Source organism: Dasypus novemcinctus, chromosome 16, assembly GCF_030445035.2.
Source record: "Dasypus novemcinctus isolate mDasNov1 chromosome 16, mDasNov1.1.hap2, whole genome shotgun sequence".
NCBI classification, from domain to species: domain Eukaryota; kingdom Metazoa; phylum Chordata; class Mammalia; order Cingulata; family Dasypodidae; genus Dasypus; species Dasypus novemcinctus.
The window spans coordinates 22,106,316-22,134,187 of NC_080688.1; the positions used below are offsets into that span (position 1 = coordinate 22,106,316).

General features: G+C 38.3%; 1 protein-coding gene and 1 pseudogene across 2 annotated transcripts in view; both read left to right on the forward strand.

Annotated features, from left to right (window-relative positions):
* The window catches only part of LOC101413553 (zinc finger protein 596-like), a 148,350-nt gene that overhangs the window by 112,342 nt on the left and 8,136 nt on the right, over nucleotides 1–27,872 (forward strand). The window lies entirely within an intron of this gene.
* On the forward strand, nucleotides 2,160–6,613 carry LOC131273646 (nucleoporin p58/p45 pseudogene; annotated as a pseudogene).

Here is a 27,872-nt window from a genome sequence, read left to right on the forward strand (position 1 = left end):
ATAGCAATCTACCATTTGGATACTATGACCTTAAGTTACCATACCTTTTCAAATATTGATCACCTAAGATGTTTATATGCTTCTGATCTATTTAGTAGTGTTTGCATTCTTTAACAAATCAGTTTTATTGGTACATATTAATAAAGCATAAATCCATCCAAAGTGAACAATTAATGGTACTTGGTGTAATCACATATTTATGTGTTCATCACATTACGCATTCTTGGAGCACTTTCATTATTCCAATAATATTATTAACAAAAAACAAACTAGTAAAATTCATTGCCTCTCAATCTATGCTTCCCCTGCCATCCATAGCTACTATTCATTTTCCTTCTCTCTATTTGTATTTATATATTGTAAAAACAGTCTTATATATGCATATCACCTGCATTTTTGTCTTATATGAGGTTTTACTGTAATACAGTACCATGTTAGTTTTTAACTTTCCTTCTAGTAATATGCTTCACCTTAGACTATCCCTTTAAACCACTGTCATACCCATACAAAAGCACTGCTTGTTATCAACATCATGATATACTTCATCATTTCTATTCATTTTCAAAGATTTACAACACTTTTACAAATTCTGCACAGATTAAACCTCTCAACTTTCCACTCTCTAACTTCATTCTATTTTCTGATGACCTATATTTTAATTATTAAGTCCTTGAGTTTACACAATATATGTAGTTCATAATAGTGCCATCATACAGTATTTGTCCTTTTGTGTCTAGCTTGCTTGACTCATCATAATGTCCTCCACGTTCATCCATATTGCCATGTGCCTCATGACTTCATTTCTTCTTACTGCTGCATAATATTCCATCATGTGTATACACCACTGTTTGTGTATCCATTTACCAGTTGATGGACATCTGTGTTTCCAACTCTTGGCAATTGTGAATAACACCTCTATGAACATCAGTGTGCAGGTGTCTATTTGAGTCACTGCTCTCAGTTCTCCTGAGTGTATATCTAGTAAGGATATTGCTGAGTCACATGGCAAATCTATATTCAAATTCCTTAGGAACTACCAAACAGTTCTCCACAGTGGCTGTACCATTCTACATTCCCACCAACAGTGAATAAGCATTTCTATATCTCCAAATCCACTATTACATTTACAATTTCCTACACTTTAGTAGTGGCATACCTAATACGTATGAAATGATATCTCATTGTAGTTTAATTTGCATTTCCCTAATTGCTAGTGATATTGAACATTTTTTCATGTGTTTCTTCCTCCTTTGTATTTTTTCTTTGGACAATTGTCTTTTCAAATCTTTAGCCCATTTTTTTAATTGGATAGTTTCTCTTTTCATTGTTGAGTTGTTTGCTTTCTTTGCATATCATGGCTATTAAACCTGTATCAGATATGTGATCACCAAATATATTTTCCCATTTAATCAACTGCCTTTCTTCCTTGTGACAAAGTCCTGTGAGGTGCAAAAGTGTTGAATTTTGAGGAGGTCCCATTTATCTATTTTTTCTTTTCTTGCTGTGCTTCTCAGATTGCACATCAGTAGTGTATAGAAACACTTGATTTTTTGTATATTAATCTTGTATCCTACCACTTTGCTGAAATTGTCTATTAGTTCTAGTAGCTTTCTTGTGGATTTTTCAGTAGATTCTAGGTAAGGATCATATTATCAACAAATAGTGAAAGTTTTACTTCTTTTCCTATTTGAGTGCCTTTTATTTCTTTATCTAATCTAATTGATCTAGTTAGAACATCTAGCACAATATTGAAAAACTGGTGACAGTGGTCATCCTTATCTTGTTTCTGATCTCAGCGGGAAAGCTTTCAGTCTTTCACCCTTGAATACAATGCTAGCTGTATATTTTTCATGTACGCACTTTAACCTATTAAGAAAGCTTCCTTTTATTTCTAACTTTTGGAGCATTTTTATCAAGAAAAGCTGCTGTATTTTGTCAAATGTCTTTTCTGCACCTGTCAAGAGGATCATGTGATTTTTCTTCAATTTATCGATGTGGTTTATTACACTAATTGATTTTCTTGTGTTAACCACCTTTGCATGCCTGGGATAAAACTACTTGCTAATGGTGTGTAATTATTTTAATGTGCTTTGAATTCTGTTTGCAATATAATTTCATTGCGAATTTTTGCATCTATTTTCATTAGAGTTGTCGCTCTGTAATTTTCTCTTCATGTAGTATATTTACCTAGTTTTCATATAATGGTAATGTCGGCTTCATAGGATGAAATTGGTAGCATTCTTTCCTGTTCAATTACTTGGTAGAGACTGAGCAAGATTGGTATTATATCGTCTTTGAATGCTTGGTAAAATTCACCTGTGAAGCCATCTGGTCCTAGGCTTTTCATCTTGGGGAGATTTTATTTTTCAATCTCTTCTCTTGTGATTCATTCTTTGAGGTCTTCTATTTCTTCTAGTTTCAGTGTAGGTGGTTTGTGCATTTCTAGGAATTTGTGCATCTCCTCTACATTGTCTAGGTTTTGGCATACAGTTGTTCATAGTATCATACCATGTGGTGATGTGGGCTATGGGTGGAAGGCTCTTTGTCTCTTCAGAGATAACTAAGTTGTTTGACTTGTGGGTGTCGAACCTTAAGAGGCTGCAGTTCTGCCCTTAGGGACAGTGGCAGCGGCTCCAGTCCCAGGAAATGTTTTACAATGCAAGGGCTATAAACTTTAAGTATTTAGGGGAAATGCAAAAAGTAAATATGCTAAAAGCTTACCTAAGATGTGGAAGAGATATATGCTAATTGAAGCCTGTTGAGAACTGAAACAAAGGGACCATTTGGCCTTTCCTCTCTGTATAAAAGACGTTTGAAAATCTTGTTCGGGGCTTGGGATTCAAACAGAATTTCCCGAGTCCGGCCGGCCGTCAATAAACCATTTTTCCTTCTCAAAATCATTCCTGAGTCCTGGCCTCTCTATACTCAAATAATTGAACTTCTCTCTAATTCCACAACAGTGGCACATTTTTGGACAATGAAAGAGCAGGTGGAGGAGAGGTGATTGAGTCTGCAAAGCAAAGAAGCTGTTGCTGAAAAAGCTTATGGAGGAGGTTGAAATCCTGAACGAGTATCTAAATACTGGTATTATGCAAGTCATGTTCTCTACACCAGAAACAATCAATCTAGAAATCACTACCAAAAACATAAAAACATATACGTATTTTAGAATTAAAATAACACCCGACTAAATAACCCATGGGTTAAAAATGGAATGATTTAGTGATGGAACTGAATGATCACCGATCTACTGCAAAATCAAACCTATGAGGCTTCCCGCCTGGCCGGGCCTGGGAGAGGGCGATGCTTCCCGGCCGCCGCGGCTCTGAGGCGACAGGAGCGCCCCGAGACCCTCAGCTTGCGCACGGCCCGGGGCACGGCTGCAGCCACGTCTGCCGGCTTCACCTTCGGCGCCGGGACGCTCGGCTCCACCACCGTGGCCACCGGCGGGGGCGGCACGGCCGGAGGCTCCTCGTTCGGGAAGGGGGCGTCTAGCAATCCTTGTGCGGGGCTCACTTTTGGAACATTTGGAAGTACTGCAACCCCAGCAATTACATCTGCTTCTCCTGGTGGTTTTGGAACTGGGCTGTTTGGACCTAAACCTGCCACTGGGTTCACTTTAGGAGGAACAAATACAGGAATAGCAACAACTACAACCACAGGATTAACTCTGGGAACACCAGCCACTTCATCTGCATCTACAACAGGTTTCAGTTTAGGATTCAGTAAACTGCAGCCTCTGCCACAACATTTGCTCTACCTGTTACTTCTTCCTCCGCTAGTGGTCTCACTCTTTCATCTGCTCTGACATCAACTCCAGCAGCTTCTACAGGATTTACTCTAAACAGTTTGGGTGGGACAACAACCACAACCACCACTGCATCAACAGGCCTTCCTTAGGGGGAGCCTTAGCTGGATTGGGAGGTTCGCTTTTCCAGAGTGCAAACACTGCAACATCACGACTTGGACAGAATGCTCTAGGCAGAACGCTGGGAACTACTGCAGCTACTTCACCTGCAGCCAATGAAAGCCTTGGTGGTATAGATTTCAGTAGCTCATCAGATAAAAGGAGTGATAAAACAGGAACAAGACCAGAGCACAGTAAAGCAATGAAGGATGAAAATCTACCTCCTTTCATCTGCCAGGATGTGGAAACTCTCCAGAAATTTGTGAAGAAACAAAAACAAGTCCAGGAAGAAATCAGTAGAATGTCTTCAAAAGCAATGCTTAAAGTACAAGAAGGTAGTAAAGCCCTAAAGCAGCTTCTCTCATTGGCTGCCAGTGGATTACAGAGAAACACTCTCAATATTGACAGATTGAAAATAGAAACTGCTCAGGAGTCGAAGAATGCTCAAATAGCATTAAGAACCCAGAAAACACCACCTGGACTTCAAAATGGAAATACAGCTCCTGCTGACTACTTCAGAATCTTGGCTCAGCAGTTTGAGGTACAGCTTCAGCAGCGCAGACAGCAAATTGAAGAACTAGAAAACCATCTTGCCACTCAAGCAAATAATTCACATATAACTCCTCAAGATTTGTCAATGGCTATGCAGAAAATTTATCAAACATTTGTAGCTTTAGCTGCACATCTTCAGTCTATCCATGAAAATGTAAAGGTGCTCAAAGAGCAGTACCTTGGCTACAGGAAAATGCTCTTGGGAGATGCTGTAGATGTGTTTGAAGCCAGGCGAGCAGAAGCCAAGAAGTGGCAGAATGCTCCTAGAGTTACTACCAGACCCACTCCTTTCAGCAACATGCCAAATGCAGCAGCCGTTGCCATGGCTGCAACACTTACACAGCAGCAACAGCCTGCTACAGGGCCACAGCCATCTCTGGGAGTTAGTTTTGGAATGCCATTCAGCTCAGTTGTTGGCACTGGCATGCAATCAAATGGCTTAGGTTCTTCAAACCTCGGAGGATTTGGAACTAGCTCTGGTTTTGGAAGCAACAACACAGGGGCCTCCACATTTGGATTTGGAACAACAAATAAACCCTCAGGAAGTCTTAGTGCAGGCTTTGGCAGCTCAAGTACATCTGGGTTTGACTTCGGCAATCCTGGCATCACGGCTTCAGCTGGTTTGACATTTGGGGTATCCAATCCTGCCTCTGCGGGTTTTGGAACGGGAGGACAGCTCCTTCAGTTGAAGAAACCTCCAGCTGGAAACAAAAGGGGAAAAAGATAAACATATGGGTTGATGTGTTAAGAGAATTCATAGCAGCATCGTTCATTCTGAGTCTATTTTTCTAAAATTGATGCGGTAATTCAATTGCATCCCAGGAGATTTATAAAGTTTTGCTATTTTTGCCTACTCTGGAATTTGAATATTGTTCATATTTGCCATGATGATTTGCTTTTTTCTTGTGAATTTAAAACCCAGTTGTACGGCAAGAACCAGGAAGGAAGGAGGACCCAACAGTGGGCTCCTGATACTAATGGCTATTTTTTGAGCCTATACACCTGCAATAAGAATAAGGCCTAGAGTAGCACTGTGCCTGGGAGTTTCCTCCTGACAGCCTTCATGTTCCTCAAATGTGGCCACTCTCACAGCCTAAATCAGCATGTAGATGCAGTGCATTCCCCCCAGCGTGGGACATGACACCCGGGGATGAGCCTCCCTGGCACCGAGGGATCACTACCACATACCAGCTGAAGATGCAACTAGAAAATGACCTTGAATTAAAGTTTCAATACGGATCAGCAGAATATCCCTGTCTACATATAATAACATGACTTCAAAATGCTGTTTGACCTAATGTAAGGGGGAAATGGAAAGGAGAAATGTGAATATAAGGCTATGAGTCTCTAAAAAAGAGTCTGGAGGTTGTCAGAAGGAATGCCCTTATGCACAACTGAGCAGAGTCTAAGAGACAGATAAAGTAGATACAACCCCAGGTATTGGTTCTTTTGAGGAATAAAGTGAACCACGGGTTCTATGGTCATGGCAGATGGGGTTCACTGCCATGGCAGATGGCCCTTCTTTGGAGCTGGTGTTTCTGCGTGATGGAATTGGACTCAGAGGGGATCTCTTTTCACAAGACTTGCTTGTTACTTTATTGGAATTGTAGTTGGTGCTGGGGTTTTAGATATATTTAGGGGATTTGAATCTCTGGACTGATAATATGACACCCAGGCCCAGAGCCTCAACAGACTTCAGCTCCTACACTTTGATTTATTGGACTTACCCTACTCAGCTAACATCGAGTTGAAGAAGGTCAACCACCACACCATGGAGCCTAGAGTGTCTACCACTGAAAGCAGGAGGAGTGCATCCAGTATCCATGTGGAATCTAAGCCCCCACTTGACATAGATGTGGAATGGACACAACCAATCCAATGTCCACAGAGAAAATGTGGAATGGGTGTGGGAAGGGTAGCCATGGTCGCTGCTGGGTTTGGGGAATGGGAGGAAGAGATGAGATGTGGAGGCGTTTTCAGGACATGGAGTTGTCCTGGGTGGTGCTTCACGGACAATTACGGGACATTATAGATCCCCCCAGGGCCCACTGGATGGAACGTGGGAGAGTGTGGGCTATGATGTGGACCATTGACTATGGGGTGCAGTGATGCTCACAGATGTACTTACCAGGTGCAATGGATGTGTCACGATGATGGGAGAGAGTGTTGCTGTGGGGGGAGTGGGGGGTGGGGGCGGTGGATTTGAATGGGACCTCATATTTTCTGAATGTAAGTTTTAAAAATAAATAAATAATTAAAACAAAAAAAAACCCAGTTGTATATTTTTTGTTATTTTGAGTCTCAGTGTATGAAATGTTCTGATTACGTCATTGATTGACTAGTAAAACCTCCTATTTATCCTGGTATTGATAGCAGTGGTTTTGTTAATAAGGTTTACACTATGTGAATATACGCACATTCATTTCTTATACAGACGGTATGAGCTCTAGGTCTGTACTAGAATCACTTTGTTCCTGACAAAGGCCATTTGATCTACACTGCAGGGCATCTTGTGAATATGTTTGTAAATATACACAGAAAAATACACGAAATTGAGTGTACATATAAAACATATATTTACAGGCTGCTCTTGCCTCAGACTGTTCCCCTTTTCTAAGGGTATTTATTCAGTTTTTCACCTTTTAAGCTTCAAATCCTCAGTGCTTGTGAAACGAGCTATAGAGGTACCAGGTCATTGCAGTTGTTTGCTTGAAGATTTGTTGTAATAGTTATTAGTATGTGACAGACTCAACATCATTGCCCCAGCCTTTTCCATTTTTGTTCCCACATTACCTTTTAGCAGTACTCCAAATGAGGGATATTGTAAGACTGGTCAAACAGATTTCAACAACTTTTATTATCCCGTATACCCTCATATTGCTTATATGAAGTGTTTTTCATATCTGAGATGGGCCCTCAGGTTCATCTTAGCCTGGGCGGAAGGCGTTCTGGGAGTAGAGTGCTAGGAAGCCAAATTGATTCTTTGCAGGTGAAGGATGCACTATTACTTTAGTGGAAGCTTTTATAGCTCTACCAATGCAGACTCCTTTGTTATAGGGCTATTGATATTGACACCAAATGGAGTGGCTTATCAGCCTCCTAATGTCTTATGTGTTTAATATGGAATAGAGAAACTATATTTTAAGAAAAAATATTCTTTGTAGCAACTATAAACTATCTCCTGTTTTAACAGTGAACAAAACTCCAGGTTGTAACTTATAGACATGTCAGGTTGTGCATCTGTATAAAATTTGTCTATATTAGTATTAGAAGTGGAGTGGGTAAAAGAAGTGAGCCCTTTGAAGGAGAACTGCCTTAGCCATGATTCCAGATCAACCATTAGGTAGACTTTCAAGTACAGTTTTCAGATGGAATGTGAACATGGAATTTCATTGAAAATAGTTTAATTTTTTATATAGAAAGTTTTGTACATAATGTGCATCAAGTGAATATTTTCAGAATCATTTTCACCAAGGCACCTTTTTTTCTAAAATAGTATTGCATTGTATATATATTTTTTAGTATACTGTTAGTTAGGCTTGATTATAAAAGTGTTGTCAAATTGGTTTTATTTATCTGCATTTCACAGTCATTGGCTTTTTTTGAATTAAAATTTATGTGCCTTGTTATATTAAACTTTAGAAAATTGTTTCTGAGCACTAAACTTGCTTTATTTTTGCATACTTAAATTATAATCCCCAAATCCAGATTATGGGGGAAATTGTGTTGTCATTGTCATCATTGTCTTCACTTTGTCCAGAACTATCATTATGTAAACAATAAAATTTGTGTCAGTTACTTTGAATCTTAAAAAAAATAAAAAATAAAAAAAAAAGAAAACCTATGAGATGCAGGAAAGTGCTTTTTGAATGGATATTTATATCAATGAATACTTACATTAGGAGAAAAGAAATCCTCAAAATTAATGAATTAAGTGTCCATGCTAGGAAATTAAGAAAGAAACTGCAGAATAAAGGCAAGGACAGTACAATAATAATATTAATAAGAATGAAATTGAAATATTATAGAACGATCAGGGGAATGAATATGGCTCAAGCTGTTGAGTGCCTGCTTCCCACTGGTGCCTCCAAACACACACACACACACACACTCAAACCAAGTAAAACAAATGAATAAACCAATTTAGGAGAGCTAGTGTGGCTCAGTGATTGAGCACTGGCTTCCAGCGTATGAGGTCCTAGATTCAATCCCCAGCCCTGGTACCTGAAAAAAAAATCAAATTTGATATTTGAAAAAAATCCTGGTAAATTAGACAAAACTCTGTTTATGGTGATTAAGAATAGAAGACAGAAGTCAAAAATTTTTTTGGATTCAATGGGTACAAAAGTACCGATATATTAGAATGCAAATTGATAAGAAAGTATTACAATCAGTAAGATGGTAAAATTTTTGAAAATTTAGGCAATGTGGGTGAATCATAGAAAATTTATCTAAAAGGGCTCGTAAGAGAAAGGGCTAGGTAGTGTGTTTATATGCTGAGTTTGGTTTAGAGAGAAGGCACATTTGAGCAACAAGGAGTCCCTCAGAAGGTAACTCTTAGGCAGCATATAATTATAAGCTAAGTTTCAATTTCAAAAGAAAAGTTCATAAGTACAAGCATATATATCAATGGCCCGGAACTGTGGTCTATCCTCATTGACTAGGAACCGTCCCTTACTCAAAGGATTCATGCCATCCCATTAGAGAAAGTAGCAGGATTCCCCAGGATGGGAATTTGATATTCTTTCATTCATTGTGTGGAACTCCATCCATCTGTGACTATGCTCCATGAACACTTGAACACATTTATATGCTTTATAGGTATGCTCCAGATGAGCCGCTTCCCATACATCCCCCCATCACTGACACCCCACACCAATGTTCCTTGCCTGCGACAGTTGTGGCCCTTTTGAGATCCAAATCCTCTCCAAAGATGAAGCCTAGAATATAGCCAAATAAAAATAATAAGAAAATGAAATAATAATGACAGTTTAAAAAATCACATACAAAATATAAAACAAAAAATTTAAAGAAATAGAAAAAAAATTAAATAATGGACAGTACTCACTACAATTTCTTCCCTTATACCCATATACACAATGCCTTCCCTTTTTTCCCTCCCACTTATTAATAACATTTTCCATACAGATGTTATATTTGTTACCATTGATATACAAATACTGAAGCATTGTTACTGAACATAGTCAAAGGTTTACATTATGATTTACAGTTTGGCATCAAAGGAATATTGCCAAGTGCCAATTAGCAATGTCCTGGAAAAAGACCTTGACCATAAAGGAGAAAAGGTAAATACAAATTAAATTCTTTTTTTAAATTAACATCCAGTACATTTTTTCCATTTATTCATTATTTTCTATCTTTAATATATTTTTTGTTTACTTTTAAAACATACTTAAATTACATAAAAAATATAAGGGCTTCCCATATACACCAATCCCTACACTTCCCACAGTTCCCCACCTAAATAATTTGTTTCATTAGTGTGGTATATTCATTGTAATTGATCTACACATTTTGGAGCACTGCCACTAAGCATAGATTATAGTTTACATTGTAGTTGAGACTCTCTCCCACTCAATTCTGTAGGTTATGGTAGGATATATAACAGCCATTATCTGTTATTGCAATGTCATTCAGATTAATTCCAAGTCCTGAAAATGCCCCCATATTACACCTCTTTTTCCCTCTCCTGCCTTCAAAACCTTCATTAGCTACTGTCTTCATATCAATGGCATAATTTCTTCCATTGCTAGAATCACAACAAGTCTGCAGTAGATTACCAATAAGTCCATTCTAGTCCATATTTTATTCTCCAATCCTGAGTATTATGGGATGGTGATGCCCACCTCTAATTGAGAAGGGACTTTGATCTCATGTGGCTGATGGATGGGACTCTCTTGCTTGCAATTGTAGACTCCCTTGGTTCCTTGGTGTGGTGGGTGGTTGTCCATCCTCACCTCCTTGTTGGTTGTCCTGGATGAGTCCAATGAACTGGAGAGAAAGTGCTGCAACTCCAGTGAGATTCAGGGCCCAGCTGGCACATGCACAGCCCAGAGGTTCAAGGTTCTTGGACATACAACTATCAACTCAAGCACCAACTATAGGTGCAAATAAAAGGGACAGAAGAAGCATGTGTAGAGAAGTCACATCTGAGTCTAACTCTGTCACATTTGGGTGCACAAACTCCAGAGTAGGGCCCACTGGCAAGGCACCTTAGGCACCCTACAATACTAGGCTAAGCTGCAAATTCAAGAGCAAAAGGCTCATAAGCATAGTCATCAATATATCAAGGGCCCATCAATGGACCATCCTTCTTCACTTGTCATTGCCCCTGTACTTGGGGGATTCTTGCTGTTCCATTAGAGAATGTGGCAGAGCTCCCCAGGATGGGTATTCAACATTCTTGTGGTTGTTGTGTGAATCTACCCATTGTGGCAAGGCCCCATGAATATTTGAACATATTTATTTACTTTATATGTATGCCCAGGTGAACTTCCTCCCATCTGTCTCCGATCACTGGCACCCCACACAAATGATCCTCCCCTGCCATAGTTGTAACCCTTCTGTGATCCAAAACATCTTCAAAAATGAAAGCCAAGAATATTGCCAAATTTGATTACAAGGAAAATGAAGTAATAATGAAAGCTTTAAAAAATGAAAAAAAGTACATAATAATTTAGAAAAACTAAAACTAAAATAAAGTTTAAAAGTTGGGGTAATAAAAAAATGAAAAATATTAATTTTTTTTTACATTTTGCCTTTCATCACTGTAATATCCATTGTTGTGTATGTGCAGTGGTGTTTTCTTCCATTTCTTCCCCCAGTGGCTTATTTTTTTCCATTTTTTCTTCTAAGAAATTTTAGGTCACAGTAAAGCCACATATGGAAAAATAGGGGACTCCCATATACCCAACATCCTCCTCCTTTTCCCTCTTCCCTATCAATAACCTTTTTACATATGGATGGCGCATTTGTTACAACTGATGTACATATATACTAAAACATAGCTGCTAACCATGGTCAATGGTTTACATTATGGTTTACATTTTAGACCATACACTTTTATAAATTTTTGAAGAAATTTAACATGGCCTATATTCATCATTGTAAGATCAAGTTAAATCACTCCATTGTCCCCTAAATACTCCCTCTTCCATTTATTCTATTCCTTGTTCCCCTCCTCTTGGTGTCCAAGGAGACCGCCAGGCTTCACTTTTGAAGGACAAGATTAATAGACACTTGCAACAGTGCTGAGAGCTTGACAGAATTGTCTGTTCTCCCCTATTAGGAATGACCCGTGGTCTTGACAGACACACTTCTCTCTGTTTGAGATCATATCGGGCTTCCCTGGTATGGGAGTCCAACTCTTTCCTACTCATTGTGTGGGTCTCCCCCTACTGATACAAAACACTGTGACAAAATTATCACACATACATTATCTAGAAGCCTGCCCCAGTTGTGCCCTGTCCCTAATGCCCCCAATCCAACCCCCTAAACCAGTAACCTTCCCTTAGCATATTGCAAAAACTTTTCTCAACACTAGTTTCAACCATGTACTCACCAATTCCCAGTGTTTACCTACTCCCTCTCCCAGCCCTCATCACAGTTCCATGGATGGACCAACCCATCCTCACCCTATCTCCCTGTCAAGCTTGCATATCCAATCCAATAGTATCACTACATACCTGTCATGTCCCTTCAGTGCACAACTACTCACTTACACCTTATGATAGACTTCTTCCATATGGACTTTGGCTCACAATCTGCTTCTTCCTATCTATGTCCTATAAACCTACCTTCCAGACTCTATCTCTCTGAGTCAGCTTGATTTTCTTAATTCATATCAGAGAGGTCATATAACATTTGTCTTTCAATGCCTTTATTGCTTTACTAAACACAACATCTTCAAGATTCATCCATGGTATTCCATGTGTTAGTACTGTACTCCTTCCTATAACTGAGTAATACGCCATTGTATGTATATACCACATTTTGCTTTTCCATTCATCTGTGATGGCATTTCACTTGATTCCAAACTTAGCACTGGTGAATAATGTTGCAGTGTATATTGGTGTGCATATATTTGTTTGTGTCCTTGCTTTCAGTTCTTCTGGGTATATACCCAGTAATGGAATTACTGGATCAAATGGCAGATCTATAGTTAGTTTTTTGAGGACCATCAAACTGTCCTCCACGATGACTGTACCATTCTGCATTCCCACCAGCTGTGGATGAGTGTTCCCATTCCTCCACATCTTCTCCAACACTTGTTGTCCTCGTTTTTTAGTGGCCACCAAACTAATGGATGTAAGATAGTATCTCATTGTAGTTTTTATTTGCCTTTCCATAATAGCTGGTGATGTTGACCTTCCTTCCATCTGCCTTTTCAGTTTCTTGATAACATCCTTTGTGGACAAAAGTTTTCATTTTTGAGGACAGCCCACTTATCTATTTTTTCTTTCACTGCTTGTGCTTTTGGTGTGAAGGTCATGAAACCATTTCCTATTAAAAAGTCCTGTAGATGCTTCCCTATATTTTCTCCCAAGGTCTTTAAGTTCTTGGCTTTCATATTTAGATCTTTGATCCATCTTGCATTAATTGTTGTATAAGGTGTATGATGGTGTTCCTCTCTCATTGTTTTGAATAAGCTTATCCAGTTTTCCAAGCACCATTTGTTAAAGGGCCATTCTCTCTCAGTTGAGTGGCTTTGGTGGCATTCTAGAATAAGACATGACTCTATATGTGACTATCTATATCAGAACTCTCAATTAGGTTCCATTGGTCAATATGTCTATCCTTGTGCCAATACCAGGCAGTTTTGACCATGGTATGTTTAAAAGTAAGGTAGTAATCCAAGGTCCACAGAGAAAAGGTGGCATTGGAGTGGGAAAAGTGGACATGGTGGCTGATAGGTATGGGGAATGGCAGGAAGAGATGAGATGTGGAGGTGCCTTTGGGACTTGGAGTTGCCCTGGATGGTGCTTCAGGGGCAATCACCAGACATTGTAAATCCTCCCAGGGCCCACTGGATGGAATGGGGGAGAGTATGGGCCATGATGTGGACCATTGACCATGAGGTGCAGCGATGCCCAGAGATGTACTTACCAAATGCAATGGATGTGTCATGATGATGGGAGTAAATGTTGCTGGGGGGGGGGGGGGAGTGGTGGGGTGGGGTGGTAGGGTTGAATGGGACCTCATATATTTTTTTAATGTAATATTTTTACAAAATCAATTAAAAAAAAACTGCATAAAGAAGACACACACACAAAAAAAATAAATAAATAAATAAATAAAAGTAAGGTAGTGTGATTCCTCCAATTTCATTTTTCTTTTTCAATATGTCTTTTTGGCTATTCAGGGCCTCTTGCCCTTCCAAATAGATTTGATAGTTGGTTTTTCTAGTTCATTAAAAAGTGCTGTGATGATTTTTATTGGGATTGCATTAAATGTATAGATTAGATTGGGTAGGATAGACATCTTAATGATATTTAGTCTTAGTCTTCCTTTCCATGAACAGGGAATATTCTTCCATTTATTTAATTCTTTGATTTCCTTTGACAGTGTTGTGTAGTTTTCTGCGTATAAGTCATTTACACCTTTAGCTAAATTTACTCATAGGTATTCAATTTTTTTAGTTGCTGTTTTAAATGATTTTTTTCTCAATTTCATCTTCAGATTGCACATTATTAGTGTACAGAAATGTTACTGTTTTTGCACATTGATCTTATAATCTCCAATATTACTGAACTCATTGATAATTTCTGGAAGGTTTTTTTTGTAGATTTCTCACAGGTTTCTATGTATAGGATCTTCTCATCTGAAAATAGTGAAATTTTTACTTCTTTTCCAATTTGGAAGGCTTTTATATCTTTTTCTTGCCTCAGTGCTCGAGCAAGCATTTTTAACACAAGATTAAAAAGGAGCAGTGATCTTGGGAATCCTTGTCTTGTTCCCAATCTTATTGGGAAAGTTTTTAGGATTTCACCATTATGCACAAAGTTAGTTGTGAGTTTTTCATATAAACCCTTTATCATGTTAAAAAATTTTCCTTCTTTTTCTATCTTTTACAAAGTTATTATCAAGAAAGGGTGCTGTATTTTGTTGAATGCTTCTTCTGCATTTATAGAGATGATCATGTGATTTTTTTCTTTTGATCTGTTTATGTGGTGTATTATATTGTTTGATTTTCTTATGTGAACTATCTGGGCATACCCATGATGAAACCCACTTGGTCATGGTGTATAATTCATTTGATGTGTTATTGAATATGATTAGCAAGTATTTTGTTGAGGATTTTATCATCTAGGTTCATTAGTGAATTTGGTCAGTGATTTTCCTTTCTCGTGGAATCTTGTTTGGCTTTGTTATTAGGGTAAGTTTGGCATCATAGAATGAGTTAGGCAATGTTCCTTCTACTTTTATTTTTTGAAAGAGTTTAAGCAGGATTAGTGCTAATTCTTTCTGGAATGTTTGGTGGAATCACCTGTGAGGCCAACTGGTCCTGGGCTCTTCCTATTTGTGAGTTTTTTGATTATCTTTACTTGTGATTGATCTGTTGAGTTCATCAATTTCTTCTTCTGTCAGTGTAGGCTGCTTGAGTGTTTCTAGGAATTTGCCCATTATCTCTAAACTATCCTTCTTGTTGGCATGTAATTTTTCAAAGTATCCTCTTATGATACTCTTTATTTCTTTGGGATCAGTGGTGATACCCCTTCCTCATTTGTTATTTTGCATATTTGTATCTTCTCTATTTTTTTCTTTGTTAGTCTAGCCAAGGGTTTTTCAATTTTGTTGATATTCTTGAAGAACCAGCTTTTGGTTTTATTTTTCTCTAGTGCTTTCATATTTTCTATTTCATTTTGTTCTGCTCTAATATTTGTTATTTCTTTCTTCCTCCTTCCTTTGGGGTTAGATTGTGTTTCTTTTTTTAATTCCTCCAAGTGTGCAGTTAGGTTATTGATTTTAGTTCTTCTTTTTTGGTGTATGCATTAATGGCTATGAATTTCTCTCTCACTACACCTTCTGCTGCATTCCATAGACTTGGATATGTTGTGCTATCATTTTCATTAGTTTCAAGGTAGCTATTGATTTCTTTTGAAATTTCCTCCTTGATCCACTGTTTGTCTAAGAATGTGTCGTTTAATGTCCATATCTTTGAGCCTAATCTGGCTCTCTGGTCCTTACTGATTTCCAGCTTCATTCCATTGTGGTCAGAAAAATTACTTTATATATATTCAATCTTTCTGAGTTTATTGAGAACTGTGGCTTATCATGTGGTCTCTCTTGGAGAATAATCTATGTGGACTCAAGAATAATGTATAGGGAAACGGACTTGGCCCAGTGGTTAGGGTGTCCGTCTACCACATGGAGGTCTGTGATTCAAACCCCAGGCCTCCTTGACCCGTGTGGAGCTGGCCCACATGCAGTGCTGATGGGCACAAGGAGTGCCATGCCACACAGGGGTATCCCCTGTATAGGGGAGTGCCACATGCAAGGTGTGCACCCCATAAGGAGAGCTGCCTAGTGCAAAAGAAAGTTTAGCCTGCCCAGGAATGGCGCTGCACACATGGAGAGCTGACGTGGCAAGATGATGCAACAAAAAGAGACACAGATCCCTGCGTCGCTGACAACAACAGAAGCGGACGAGGAAGAACACGCAGCAAATGGACACAGAGAACAGACAGCTGGGGGTGGGGGGAAGGGGAGAGAAATAAATAAAAAATAAATCTTAAAAAAAAAAGAATAATGTATATCCCACTGTATTCGTGTGCAGCTTTCAGTATGTCTATTAAGTCCAGATCACCTGAAGTATTATTCAAAGTCTTTGTTTCTTTATTAATTTTCTGTTGAGATATTCTGTCTGGTGGTAACAATGGTGTATTAAAGTCCCTGAATATAATTGTAGAGGCATCAATTTTCCACCTCATTTTTCCAGTGTTTGACTCATGTATTTTGTGGCTCCCTGGTTAGGTGCACAAATATTTATGATTGTTCTTTCTTTTTGAAAGTTTACCCCTTTCAATAATATATGGTTCTGACTTTCTCTCTTATAATAGTTTTGCATTTAAAATCTATTTTGTTCAATATTAGTATAACTACTTTCAATATTTTGGGTTATTGTTTGCTTGTAAGATAATTTTTCAGCCTCATTGAATCCATGGGTTTAATGTGAGTTTCTTATAGACAGCATATAGATGGGTCATAATTCCTTATCCATTCTGACAATCTGTGTCTCTTGACTGGTGAGTTTAATCCATTATCATTCAGTGTTCAATAGAGTCTACAACTGCAAGCAGGAGAATCCCATCCATCAGTCTTGTGGAATGTAAGTCCCCTCTTGATTTAGAAAAGGAGTGGATATTGCCATCCCAGAATCCACAGAATGGAGAAATAAAATATGGATTAAAGTGGACTTACTTGTATTCTATTATAGAATTATTGTGATTCTAGCAAAGGAAGAAATTGTATCGATTTGGAGACCGAGGCCATGGGACTTGCTGAAAGCAGGGAGAGGGAAGAAGAGGTGTGATATAGGGGCATTTTGGGGACTTGGAGATGTCCTGAATGATATTGCAGGGACAGATGTAGGCCATTGTTTACCTGCCATAACCCACTGAATGAATCACGGGAGAGCGTAAACAAAAATGTAAACCATAATCCATGTGGTGTAGCAGTACTCCAAAATGTGTTCATTAAATGCAATGAATATGCCACACTGATGAAAGAGGTTGTTGATGTGGGAGGAATGGCAGTGAGAGTGGAGAGTGGGGTATATGGGGACCTCTTATATTTATTAATGTAACATTTTGTGTGATCTATGTATCTCTAAAAAAAGACAATAAAAACGTTCAATGTCATTACTCTCAAGTAATTACATTAGCCATATTTTCTTTGGCTTTAGGTATGTCATATGTTGTTTTTATTTATCTTTTTGTCTTTTTAGTTATTCTTACACTGTCCTCCAACTCTCTCTCTCTCCTGTTTTTTATTTTCAACCTGTAGAACTCCCTTTAGTATTTCTTGAAGTATAGGATTCTTATAGGCATACTCTCATAAATTCTGTTCATATGTGACTGTTTTGAACTCCTCATCATTTTTGAATGCAAGCTTTGCTGGATAGAGATTTCTTGGCTGGAAGTTTTTTCATTTTAATACCTTACCTATGGCATACCACTACCTTCTGGCCTCCATGGTTTCAGATGAGAAATCAGTCTTTAATCTTATTGAGCTTCCCTCCTATGTGATGGTTCTCTATTCCTTTGCTGCCTACAGTATTTTCTCTTTGTCTTGACCTTGGACAGTTTGACAAGCATATGTCTTGGAGGAGGTCTGTTGGGATTTATACTGTTTGGGGTGCAGTGTACTTCCTGGACATGTACATCTATCTCCCTCAATAGGGTTGGAAAGTTCTCAGCCATTACTTCCTCCAACACTCCTTCAGTCCCCTTTCCCTTCTGTTCACCTTCTTGAATGTCTATAATGCACACACTTGTTCATTTTGTGTTGCCATTGAAATTCCTAAATATCTGCTGGGTTTATTTTTCTATTTTTAAAACCTATCTCTTTTACTATCTGTTTGATATCAGATGTTCTGTCTTCCACATCAACGATAATTTCCTCTGCCTGTTCAGATCTACTGTTATGTGCTTCCACTGTGTTTTTAATTTCTTGGATTTTGCCATTCATAACCATTATCTTTTTATTTACATTTACAATTTCTTTAATATATTCTCCCAGTGTCTTAAATATTCTTAATCTCTTTCTTCACTTAAGTTGGTCCATGATATTTGTTTGGGCAGCTTTGATTAGTTGTTAGATGTTCTGCATCTTTTCCAGGTTTTTAGTTTGTTCATTGAACTGGGGAATGTCTTCCTTTTACTTGGTATGGTTTGCTATTTTTTGTTGCTGTCTGGTCATCATTTTATCTTGATGAGTTTATTCATTTGATTAGTGTCTTTCTCTACTCTAAGGTTTTATGCAGCTGCTGTTTTTGTGTGTGTTTTCTCTTTGACACTTTGTTCTTCTTGTTTTATTCACTTGCTGTTTTATACAGTCCCTTGAAGGAACAAGATTAGTGACAGAGAAAGTGAAAGAGGTAAGAAAAGTGAAGGGGTAATAGTAATAATCATAATAAAAGTTAGAAGAGGAACTGTATAAGACCTAGGAAGTGAATATTAACTCATGTAAGCAATGTACATCAGGCATAAAAAAGTGGAAAACCTATGATGAAATGGGAGCTGAATAGTGAAAAATAAATCAAATGAATTGAAAGGCAGAATGATGAGAAAGGGAAAGAGAAAAGAAAGGACAAGAATGAAAAAAGTTAATAAAAGCAAGAAAACAGAATAGACAGGATAGAAACAAAAACCAGAAGATTGAGGACTAAACAAAGAGAGGTGAATGTTAGAACAATACCAGAAAGTGGGAGATGGAAAGATGAAGGAAGGAAAAGAGCTAGCATTACCTGACAAAATTGGTATACACAGAAAAGAGGATATCAAGGAAGAGGAAACACAGCAAACAAGAAAGAAGCCTGTGACACTTAATTAGAAACGAAAAAAAAAAAAGGATGGGGGAAAGGAAGAGGAAAGAAAAATAAGAAAGCCAAAAAACAAACATACAAGCATGCAGTCAAACAAAACCTATGGAAGAACAGCCTTCTCTCTTAGGCCCAGTGGAGCTTCTCGGACTGCAGGTGTTCATCAATTAATTACCCTGCAGCCTTCCCTCTGCAGGTTTTGAAGTGGGTTTTAGTGAGTAAACTAAGATAAAATTTTAAAAATAAAGTTATCTTTTTTTTTTTTTAAGAATGAAAGACCCAAAAGAAGTTAATACAAAAATAATGTCTATGTTTTCCCTGTCTCAAAGTATCAGCTGGATGTTTGATGTCCCAGTGGATCAATACTCTAAGATGAGCCAGGAATCAAAGTAGGGACCACATATATTCAAGGCAGAAACTCCTCTACTGAACTAAACTTTCTTCTTGGGTCAGTTAGATCTTCAGAAACCTATCCAGTCATTTCCACTTGGGCAGGTTTGATTTTTGCTTTTGGATAGATTCCTGCTGATTAGGAGTCTGTCCCTGCTCCCTTTCTATTCTTATTGCTTCTTCTCCCAGGGAAGCAGATGCAATAGCCTGTATGAGGGATCTGCCTTCACCTCACTAGGTCAGTGGAGTTTACTTTTGAAATTCAAATGGCACCCTGCTGGCTGAATTCACCCCAGAAAATGACCCTCAACCTTTCTACAGACCACCCTCTCCTCCCAGAGGATCCTAAATAGTCTCTTGGAATCTTATTAAGTGCTTCCTACTGCCTCTCTGCCTTAGGGCAGTTGAAATTTTGATAGTTCTCAGCATGGGCCTAGTTAATTGCCTGACTCTGCCCTATTCCAGGCCAACTTTTCTATCCCAGGGCAATTAGGTAATTGGGCTGCCTCAGCAGAATTACCTCTCCCTCTTCCTCAGGCAATCTGAAGCCAGTTGGTGTGCTCCTCAAAGTTCAAAGGGGGCCCAGGCAACCAAGCCCACAGAAAGGAAACTCCTCTCCACCCTTTACCAGAACCGTCCCACTCTTGGAGAATGCTGCCTTCTGCTGGGTTGCCTACTAAAGTCTGGGCTAGGGGCTTGCAGTAGCTTTGCCTTGAGGATGGGGCTTAGCTATCAAGCAGTTTCCAGCCTCAGGAGCAAAAAACTCAGGGTTTTACTTTGAGCAATTTGACTGTTTATCCAGGTCTTTCCAGATCTATGCCCTAAAGCTTCCTGCTCTGTGGGTTCCCAAAACAGCTCACTTGGGCAGGATCTTGCCCCCCTCAGCCCTTTTTTTGTGTGTGTGAGAGAGATGGTGAACATACACTTAAACTGATGCCATCTTGCTGCTTCCCCAATTTAATTCCTATGGCTAAGAGATTTATATTTTTTTGTCGTAAAATGTTGTGGAATTTAAGAGAAGTTCAATTATTTGAGTATAGAGAGGCCAGGACTCAGGAATGATTTTGAGAAGGAAAAATCGTTTATTGACGCCGGCCGGACTCGGGAGCTTTCAGTTTGAATCCCGAGCCCTGAACAAGATTTTCAAACGTCTTTTATACAGAGAGGAAAGGCCAAATGGTCCCTTTGTTTCAGTTCTCAATAGGCTTCAATTAGCATATATCTTCCACATCTTAGGTAAGCTTTTAGCATGGACTCCAGACATTCTAGATAAGCCTTTAGCACATTTGGCTTTTGCATTTCCCCTAAATACTTAAAGTTTATAGCCCCGGCATTGTTAAACATTTCCTGGGACTGGAGCCGCTGCCAGTCCCCAAGGGCAGGACTGCAGCCCCCCACCGTTCCACACCCACAAGTCAAACAACTTAGTTATCTCTGAAGAGACAAAGAGCCCTCCACCCATAGCCCACATCATTCCCCCCTTTCTGCCAAAGTTTAACTTGCTAAGCTTTGGCATAATTATTGTTGGAGCTATGAGGTGGATGGCTGTTTGTTGTCTTGATTGATTATTTATCAGTCTTTAGTACAGCATCCAGGACTGTTTTTAGAAGTTTAGAACTTTTCATTCTGGACAGCAGAATCTTGGGCAGGGGCCTCCCGCAGTTATTCTGCTGCCACTGGCACTCACGTGGATTTCCAGTCAGGTTCCAGATCCATCTATTACTTTTATTTTACTCTTAAAAAGTTTACACCTTTAATTTAAAAGGGGTGCTGAAGGGAGACGATCTCTTTTCTGTAACTGCTTCCTGCTGGCCATGGGCTGTAGTCATTGCCTAATAAGGTGTAAAAACTCTTTAATTTATTCTAACTGGAGGAAGATGGATCTGGCATTCTGTACGAAGTTGGATGAAGTTTTCATATGGTTAATAAGATGTTCACTCTGAAAGAAACAAACTTAATTAAAAATTTGGAATACCTGTTTTTAAAAGAGGACACATTGGATTACAGAGGTAGACAAGGTTAGGTGCGTATAAAGATGGCATTCCTTAAAAGCTGGTGGGAACAGCATATATATATATTTTTTAAGTTATCCATCTTTAGAGAGAAATTGCAACAGACACTTAGCTTTGTCTGAAGACACATTCCAAGCTGTTCAATGATTGACACTCATTCGCTCTGTCAGATGCTCCTGGTGAACTGGCACTCCTTGGGCAACTGGCTTCACTCAGGATTAGAACACTAATTTGGAAATACTCTTAGTTTTCACCTGTGGGAGTGATCAGAACTACAGAATAAAGATTTTTACACCTTGGTTTTCATTGTACAATTTCTAGCAATTTTGACTTGTTCAATAGGTGACTCACCATCAGCAAGCAAGCCTCACTTTTGTTACACAGCAGAGTACAGCAGAATATAGAAGTTGACTGAGACTGGCTGAGACTGCCACCTTATTCTATAGACATGTTATTAACTGTTTAGAAAATGATTTTACCAGGGATTTAACATGTCTAATATACTTCTGCACTTGATCCAAAATAGAAAAGATAACATTACAATTATTAGGCATATATTTAGTACAGGATAAAAGTACAGCACTTAATATTAACTAATGTATTACTTAATGCATAAGGATTCAGAGTTGCAATTATTAGTTTTCAGTTTCAGGTTTGTAATACCTTACATGTTATCTCTCCATGAGAGCAGGCCATAATGCCAATTGTGTTTAAGTTTTACTTACAGTATCCTGGTATCATGGCTCCACTTAGCATGTTCTTCAATGCAGTGAGCAAGTTGCAGCATCCTTCATCTTAGAGAGATTTTCCAGTATTCTACTAGCCTGGTGCATAGTGCTCTCTGGCACCATGGAACAGTGCCAGTCTGGAGGCGATATCCATTGTACACTTGGCTGTACCGAGTCATTATTGGCTGCAGGAGCTTGAAACTGCAATATAGTTTCCATCAACTTCAGGAGCAGAACCAGAGACTGATATAGCACATATTTTTAATTGAGGGGTCAGTGACCAGCCTAGCCAATAACTCACATGGAGAGGCCACCTGTAATGTATACAAGGCTTGGTTCGAATGCACAAGAGTTTGACAATGTTAAAGTTTATTCCTTGTTTTATATATATTTTAAACAACTTAACGCAATACCTATATCAAATGACTATTTACTTACACAATTTTACTATGAAGATAACAGTAGGTACTTTACTTTAGTAATAGAGGAAAAATATTATTTTTCATTGTTAGAATGAAAACAGAATATTTCCAATAGAATCAAGACAACTTTTTATTACCATTTACTTAAATGTGTATTTTGCAGTGGCCTTCAGACAGGTTTATTATCATGAAGTTGTTTCTGCTACCAATACCAATCTAAGTTTCTTTAGTTAACAATGACTTCTACAACTAGAACTATTTAAACATTTTCAGTTTGGAAGATGTTTTACAAACTCTTTATAATTGACTATAACCGCATTGACTAGACACCTCATGTTTAAATAAACTTACTAAATTACAATTACCAATGAAAGAAATTTACTCTTTATTTAAGAGAGCATATCTACAATCTTTTTCCTTCAGCCTAATTTCACTCACTAAAGATTTCGTACATAATGTTAATTTAGTTTATAAATTAACTATGGGAGATTACACTCAAGTTAAATAAAATTGAAACCATAATAGTTTATGCAAGGAATGTTCTCTTTTTCCCTTACAGGAAGCTAAAAACTTCTTTTCTTTAAGTTATGAAAATTATTAATTTAAAAGCATAACTGACTACCAGGTTTTAAAACACATTACACAATTACTTAATTTTTTTAAAATCATAACCCAGGAAAGAGCTCTCCATAGTTTTTATGGACTTTCCTTTACTTACTGAAATTTGTTAATAGAGCCACTAATTACCTTTATTTCATTGGAAAGAAATCTTCTGGAAGAATTAAGGCTCACCAGATTGTGGAGAAGAAAATAATTTATTCTCAATCTTGCAAGAAGGGGTGCAGAGCCAGATATGGCTGGTGCCACGAACAAAGAAAAATGACACAATTTATACCCCTAAGCCTAGCATGCAAGCTCTTCCTGTTTTTCCATAGATTGGATACTTCAGAAGTTACAGTTTATCTGAGATTTAACTTTCCCACGCAAAAGTTTGATTTAACTGCTTCCTCTATCACATTCCAACCATTTTAGTTTTTACCTGCTCCCCCCTTTTTCAAATAAGGAATAGAATTTAGTGCTGAAATGGCACCGACTTAGTTAGCTCCTTCTTGGGCATCCTTCCACTGCCCATAGGACTGGCCTAAACTGGTCTCCACTGCTGTCCAACCCGGGAGTGGGAGACTGAGGCAGCAGGCCGCCAGGTTACATCAACATTTTTCTTATGTGAAAATTAACCTAATCTTTGTGTGTGTGTTTTTTTTTTTGCAATTTATGGCTGACAAAGGTTTAAACTGGGAAATTACCAGGCAAACTGATTCTTAATTCCCTAGCCTAGTAGATAGGTTTAATCTGCCACACCTAGTCTTGCCTTAAAAGCTCTTGCAAAGAGGAGGCCCTTTCCCAATTGTTTCCATAATCAGATTTCTATGACTTTTTCATCCTGCTTAGTTCAATTTGGGCTTTAAGAATATTTATATAAATATAACTGCATATTTAATTTTTAACAATTTGAATAGACCTCTTTTAAGAATTTTTATTTGTTAATTTGATATTATCCTGATGTATGAAGGCATACATTGAGCTTTTTTTTTTTTAAAATGGGCAGACACAAAGAGTTAGACACAAACACAACTCATTGATATTACTTGTAATTTGCATTATTTTATATACTGTTTAGCTTAATTAATTAGGGGTCCAGAAATACATAATACTTATATAACTGCATATTTAACCTCAACAATTTGAGCAAATAGGCAGACATGAATAGTTTGACACAACAACATGACTTTAGTTACTTTAAACTTTTCAAAGACTTTTGAAACTCTTCTTAATTTGCACTATGACCATGCAGTTTACCACAAGAATTTTCTTTCTTACTTAATGGATTGTAATAACCAAAATGTTCTCAATGCCTTAGCACCATTTTGTTTTAGAACTTTATATTTTACTTTGAAATTAGCAGAGTTTTGGATAGGCAACAAGATTAATTTTATATATATTTACTGAGGCTATTTGAAGCCTCAGGGAGACAGACTGCTTTCTCTCATGAATTGCCACTCTTAGGAACACTGACCGTCAAGGCAGGAGACTTCTCCCCCTCCACCCCCCTTTTTGGTTTTGGAGATAATAAAACTCCAGTGGCCATTTAACCTTATTCTATCAGGCAGCCATTTATTTAGTTTACACTTGAATTCATGAGAGAAAGGGTTACTAATACCAGGAGAGGAGACAGTGATGTCCCAGCTCTTCTCAATTATGAAATAACCATAGGCAAAGGCAAAGGGTGAGGTTAGGCTTGAAGTAACCATAAACAAAGGAAAGGTTAGTGTAGAATTTACACTTAAATAATAGTTTCAGGCTAAATTCACCCAGCTATAATCTCAGTTATTGTCTTTCCAGTGTTTTATAATATAAATGCATTTATAAATGATTTTAACTCTTAGTTACAGTTTTTATTAATTTTTTTTAAAACCTCTTAATTTTATAACACCTTTAAATACCTTTCATTCAACTTATAACATATTAAATGAACTTAACCATTACTTTAATTTTTCCTTTAAAGTAAAAGAATAAATCTCTTGCAGTTAGTTTGAAATAAAAGGCTACTTTTCAGGATTTGATTTCTAGAACATAAAATGTTCTTTTAAAAGAGGTAAGACTCTTCTTCAAACATTGAGGATATGATGAGGTTAAAGCACAAGAAGCTATTGATAAAATATTTTCTTTGTATATTGATCTTACTCAATTTAATCATAAAAATTTCCCTTCCACAAACCTTCTACACTTTCAGTATTCATTCAGGTTCTGTCCCACACTCTACTCTTTCCAATAATCAATCATTTTATCTTAGGACAAAATCATCTTCTGTTGCCTTAACAATAAAAACACACTCCATATATCCCACATACTAAGTTACCAGGCAAACTTCTTACAACATATAATTGCCATTAATACTAAACAAGTTTGTTAAAATAATGAACTTTTCTTCACTTTAAATACTTAGTAGCATGTAATACCAGAAACAGTTTTTTTGGAAGCAAGTTGGCAGGGGAGATTGGCTGCCGAATAAGTTTGTTATAAAATTGCCTTTTATTATTATTATTTATCAATTCAGTTTTGTTAAATAATGACTTTCTGCAATTAGCCACTTAAATACCTTAAACAATGCTTTGTAAAACTTTTATAATTATTTATACCCTTAAGACAAATTTTACCTTCACAGAACACATTCTCTTACTTAAGGTTACTACAATACCTTCTAAGAACCTGAGCAGAGTGCAAACGTATTTTGGCTTTGACACCCTAAGGAGGGAACTTTACTGCATTTATTCTGATTCTGCTTTTCACCTCCTTCACTTCCCCCCCTTCCAGGCAGTCAGGCGCACAACAAACAGGAATGCGGCTTATGAATAGAAGGGTGGACTCACTGGAAAGGGGCAAGCCGCTCCCCCCTTTCCAGCTTTCAGCCAAAATGGGCAGACAGAACCTACTCAAATTTGGCAACTCTCCCAGGGACCCAGCCACCCTGACTGGGACATCCCCAACAAACTTGGGTGCGTGGCGCGGACACAGATGGCCTCCAAGCCCCGGCAAAGGGCCAGACCAGAGACAAGACAGCAGAGCATGCACAAACATCTAGACTCCGCAAACATCCAGACTCCTCAGCTTTTGCCCCAGAATCATTTCACTCCCTTGCCAATGGCAAGGGAGGGCTCCAGCTCAGCTGTAATTCCACTTTACATAAGGACACAACTCCAACACTAGCCTTGAGCTGACACAGACAGAAGCACAAAGGTCACTAATCTGACCCACAATTTTATATATTTATTTTCACCATGGCTGCCCCCACAGCCATCACAAACCTCAGAACACTTAACATTTGGTATAAAGCGAATTCATTCACAAATTAGCACCATAACAAAAGATTTCAGCTAGACTTTTCCACTGTTTAAACTTTACACCCAGACCAAGCTCCACCAGAAAATCCGATCCATTTTCCTGTAACCAAGTTTTGTTTCCCTTAATATAGACGAATTTCCAGGACATTAGGACTTGAACCTATAAATAGCCCTTCCTATTAAAATCGAGACTCCACTCCTTTAGTGGATATAAGACCAGTACCAGATTCTAACATGCAGTTAGACAAACCCAAAACACCAGGGCTTTTCCTCGGTTTTCCTCCTTTTCCCAAGCCTAGAGAGAACAGCTTCCCCCCAGCCTTCTGGGGCTACTAGGGTTCTCTTGGGAGGTGATCAGCCTCCCCTTCCTAGCAATTAAAGCTAGGGCCTTCCAGACTGTGCTCACCCGGGGAGTCTTACCTTCTTCCATGTTCGGAGTTCTTTTTCTTTCCCAGAATCTTTCTCTTCAGACCTTCCATTGCCCCTCGATTTTGTCGGGAAGATTCTGGTGGAGCCCACATCTTTTCTGGATTAAAATTAATCCAGGGGCGCCCAGATTTGGGGTTCACCCGAGTCCTCCCGGCTTCCTCGGGGATTTGGAAGGGGCAGCAAAATGCTACCGTCTCTGGCCTTCATTTGTAGTCCCACCAGAGTCGCCAAAAATGTTGTGGAATTTAAGAGAAGTTCAATTATTTGAGTATAGAGAGGCCAGGACTCAGGAATGATTTTGAGAAGGAAAAATGGTTTATTGACGGCCGGCCGGACTCGGGAGCTTTCAGTTTGAATCCCGAGCCCTGAACAAGATTTTCAAACGTCTTTTATACAGAGAGGAAAGGCCAAATGGTCCCTTTGTTTCAGTTCTCAATAGGCTTCAATTAGCATATATCTTCCACATCTTAGGTAAGCTTTTAGCATGGACTCCAAACATTCTAGATAAGCCTTTAGCACATTTGGTTTTTGCATTTCCCCTAAATACTTAAAGTTTATAGCCCCCGCATTGTTAAACATTTCCTGGGACTGGAGCCGCTGCCAGTCCCCAAGGGCAGGACTGCAGCCCCCCACCGTTCCACACCCACAAGTCAAACAACTTAGTTATCTCTGAAGAGACAAAGAGCCCTCCACCCATAGCCCACATCAGTACAGTGAAAATGACAGGTGAATTTTACAAACATTTCAAGTTAAATATTAGTCCAAATTTATACAAACTCTTACAAATTATATAAAGAATGGAAATATGTCCAACTCATTCTATGATTCACCAAAGTCATTTGTAAAAAGGAAAGCGACAGGTCCATTTAATTTGTGAATATAGAGGCAAAAATACTACAAATGACAAATGCTCATAAATGTAACAAAAATCTTACAAATCTAAAACAAACTTTCAAAAGCAACAAAAAGC